The 4569-nt window shown below is 38.5% G+C and overlaps 1 protein-coding gene across 1 annotated transcript in view; it reads left to right on the top strand.

The window, feature by feature from the left end:
- Positions 1 to 752: 752 nt before the first annotated feature.
- LOC122243352 (leukocyte elastase inhibitor A) overlaps positions 753 to 4569 on the top strand; it is a 10564-nt gene continuing 6747 nt past the window's right edge. Inside the window, exon 1 of the mRNA XM_043000890.2 lies at positions 753 to 796. The gene's annotated coding sequence lies outside the window, so the exon portion shown is untranslated. The remainder of the gene's footprint in view (positions 797 to 4569) is intronic.

Below are 4569 nucleotides of genomic sequence, written 5' to 3'. Positions count from 1 at the left end.
GAGACCCCATAGAACGCGAGCAGGATGCACTCACCGTAATTCCCAGAATATGCCTACCTTCGCTCACCCACCCAGCTTCCGGTGACAGCGAGGGCGGTGCGTGGCGCTGATGCTCATTCAAGGCTTCAATTATCTTCATTTGGATTAAGTCTGAACACTCTCCGTAGTTGGATTACTTTCCCTGTCTTTCTGGACCTATTTCTTTCTGACCTGATGTTTCTTTGTCCGTCTGTCCGTCTGCCCTTTAATTCATTAGTCTGGATTCTGTCCATCATTGCCCCTCTGTCTCTCGCTGTTTATCGATCTTTTTGTTCCTTTGTTAGTCTGTTACTTTCTCTCTTTTATCCATCTTTCTCTCACACATATAAATTTAAATAACAGACTTAACTTACGCATCCTTTGTCATTGCCGATAAGGTACATCCTGCACTAAGCAAAACAATGCGCAGTCCCCAGATTCTTCAATGACCGCCAGCCCTTTTCTAAATCTAGGAAAAAGGCGGCTTTTGAATCATGACGTCATGCATATATCAACATCATTACCTACACCCCCTCCCCCCCTCCCCTCCCTCCCTCCTCACCCCCACAACCATTGACTTCCTAACCCAAAAACTGACCCTACGTAACCCCAGCGAGACCGAAAGCCGTCCGAAACAATATGATAAAAGGACGGAATCCAAGGAGAGGCAGAGAATAAAACAGGTACGCAGGTGGGGCCAGGGAGGAGGTCGTGCATGGAACCAGTCGACGCAAAGGTAGCGGAAGAGAAGGACGTCTGTGTTGAGCTCTCTGGATAGGTAGGTGAAAAGCTCTTACAACTGTTTCTAATCATTTTTTTTTCTTTTGAGTGTGTGTTTGATAAGCTGTTCTGTCGGGAAGTTTATAACTAGATTCCTTTGAGAATTCGATATGAATTCGAGATGTTCATTTGTTTCCGAGAATCTTCGTGAACGGACGTTTCCGTGTGGTATTTGTGTTGGTGGTAGTGCTGGATAACATAATTGTGCTATGAACTTTTAGAGGTATAGACGGCAATGCAGTGCGCTAACGGGAAATATAAAAAAGATCTATACTTCGAGATAAATTTTATAATCTCTTTGAAGAAAGTCAATACGCTATGTGTGTTTGTGTGTGTGCCCATGTCCGAGTGGATAGATGGATGGATGGATGGATGATTGATTTTTTAGGATGTGCATGTTTATGTAAACACGCGCGCACACACACACACACACACACACACACACACACACACACACACACACACACACACACACACACACACACACACGCACGCACGCACGCACGCACACACACATATGCATACATACATACACATATATAACGCATACACAGTATATTCTCTTCTCTCTGTTCTCCCTTCCCTCTTCTTCGTCCATGAGTATAGCGAGGACGTTAGTGTTGCAGAGAAACTTACCACTTTGCCGTTCGCAGATCTGCAAGTTGAGCAGAAGGCTGTTCTTGGCAAGCCTCGCACATCTTCATGATTATATGTTAATGTTTTTTCTTTTTTCTTTTTTTTTCTTTTCTCTTTTAGAACAGTGTTGGATGTCTCAACTGATCATTTTCTTTCATTCGTTATGAGAATATACATGTATCGTTTAATCACACACACACACACGTGTATATATATATATATATATATATATATATATATATATATATATATATATATATATATATATATATATATATATATATATATGGGGGGGCTCCCTGGCGCAGTGATAACGCGAGTCCCGGCTTCGGTCCAGGATAACGGTCTCTACCAAATAAAAACGTCCTTGGCCATCGTCACCTTCACCTTCATCTCCATCATCACCGTCGTCGTCATCATCGTCATCGTCATCGTTGTTGTTGGATCTCTCCCATTTTTAGTCATTGAACATTGAACATCTGCTTTCGCTTCCGACCCGTGATTTTTTCCCTTTTCATCGGACCATCTAGTCGTCTCTGTCTTGTTAAGACACACACACACACACACACACACACACACACACACACACACACACACACACACACACACACACACACACACACACACACATACACACACAAACACACATACACACACACATGTGGGTGGGTGTAAATATTGTTATTCTTTCTGATTGCCTAGTTTTATACATAATGTGGCTGTTGCCTTTGTGACCGTTCATTTACCAATATTGATTATATTCAAAATCCATAGTCAAATCCGACAGTACGACTATTTCGAGCAAAGCCACTAAAGCAAAAGTCACAATGTATTTCTGTGATGATTTCAAGATAAGTGACTAATACTGACCTTAATGCTAAATGTCACAGACCTCTGGTAGAAGTCGTGACCAAACAAGATAAGGCAGCTGTCTCATCATAGGAATCTTAGTGAACCTTGGCTTCGGCGCCACAGGAAATCCGGTCGACTCCATAGTCTGATTACTGTTATATTTTTAAGCCAGCAGCAAGGTGGACATTACGTGTAGGATGTCATTTTCTTTCTATTTGTGTGGATGTTTATGAGAGTTTATAGGTCACTTGGAACAATGGAAATTGCGTTGACTGTCAAAAAATAAGCATGAGAGAGAGAGAGAGAGAGAGAGAGAGAGAGAGAGAGAGAGAGAGAGAGAGAGAGAGAGAGAGAGAGAGACAGAGACAGAGAGAGAGAGAGAGAGAGAGACAGAGAGAGAGACAGAGAGACAGAGACACAGACACAGACAAAGGGAGAGGCAAACAGAGAGACAGACAGATAGACAGAAGAGCGAGGCCTTTGTTTCTTTGTCTCTCCTGTGCTATCGCCAACTAACGGCATACACATCCGCTGAATTAGATAGGGCTGGAGCCATACCGAGCCTATCAGGTATGACTATCTAGGTCAGTGCCATTAGTGTTAGAGTGCTAGCAATAATACCGACACATTCTCTTCATAGGTAGATGAAGGTAACAATTATGAAATGTATAGGAACAAAATTCCCGTGATTGATTTAACGTGATTCTGTGAAGGGTAATACAAGCACTCGTCATAGTTGTCTTTCATCGTTAATGAAGGTCATACAAGTTGCCGCTGTAAAGTATCTTCAAGAACACATTATGATAATAGCACATGTAATAAACCAAAAGAGAAATTTTCTATTCTGATACTGACAATGCCGGCCAAATAAAATCGTGACCTACACGTTTGGTTTCCCTAATATAAACGATGTTTTTGGTTTGGATCTAATTATTAGATCAAATTGTCAATTATTCCTATTTCCTATATTCTACTTATTTTACTAATTCGTCCTTTTGCAAACGATGATGACCCTCAGAGAATATTTTCTTACTTCGAGATTCATGACATCGAGACCTTATTTTTTTTTAAGGAATCTCGCAGGTAGACACATGACCATAAACAAACCTTCCTCAAACATACGCATAAGGAAGATAAGCAGTCGAAATTTGGCGTGTTAGTGGAGGATGTTCGTGGGTGGCTTTATTTATCATTTGATATTATTTTTCTATTAAAATTAGATGGGGGTATTAAAACACATAGTAGACGTGTGCTATGTTGTCCCTCAAGATCCAGATCAGATATAGCACATCAAATGTAACACCTTTTAATTACTTTGAATATTACTTTCTTTGCACCGGATTAAGCAGCATATATTTAGTATAGATTATGAGGATGTCTAAAGTAAATTATGGATATATTTAAAATAGATCATGAGTGTATTTAGAGTAAATTTTTAAGTAAATAAAATTTAATATGAGTTTTATTTTAGGCAAACTTATGATTATTTATGAGTACATTTTTGGTAAAGTGTGATCAAGCTTTACGTTGAAGTTACAGACGGATCAAGAAGAAGAATTAGGGTTGGCTCCCCACTCATTTGCTTCAGGAGCAAATGAGTGGGATCTGCGATAGATTAAAGATATTTGGGTTAAGGACTTGCGATAGATTAAAAATATTTGGGTTAAGGACTTGGGATATATTAAGGATACTTTGGTTGAGGACTTGGGATAGATTAAGGATATTTGGGTTCCTGACTTGCGATAGATTAAGGGTATTTGGGTTGAGGACTTGCGATAGATTAAGGATATTCGGGTTGCTGACTTGCGATAGATTCAGAATATTTTGGGTTCCTGACTTGCGATAGATTAAGGGTATTTGGGTTGATTATTACTATCACTAGTAGTAGTTGCACAACTGGTGCTATTATTATCATTTTCATCTTTATTATTGATTTTATTATTATTAGTGTTATCATTATTATTGTTACCATTGTTATTATTATTACTATTATTGTTATTATAATTATTATTATTATTATTATTGTTGTTGTTGTTGTTATCGTCGTCATTGCTGTTGTTATTAGTACTGTTATTATTATTGTTATTATTATCATTATCATTAGTGTTGTTTTTATTATTACTAGTAATAGTGGTAGTATTTTCATCATTATTATTATCGTTGTGATTATTACCCTTACTATTACCTTTAATGGGACTATAAATATCATCGCTGATGGTAACACAGAGCTGTTGCATATGATTTTTAGGTTAATATCTAATAATGTAATCTTTCTCAATATGA

The sequence above is a fragment of the Penaeus japonicus genome, unplaced genomic scaffold (assembly GCF_977035675.1).
Source record: "Penaeus japonicus unplaced genomic scaffold, GWHDUDI00000001_assembly GWHDUDI00000015, whole genome shotgun sequence".
NCBI classification, from domain to species: Eukaryota; Metazoa; Arthropoda; class Malacostraca; order Decapoda; family Penaeidae; genus Penaeus; species Penaeus japonicus.
This window is presented reverse-complemented; position numbering and strand designations above follow the sequence as displayed.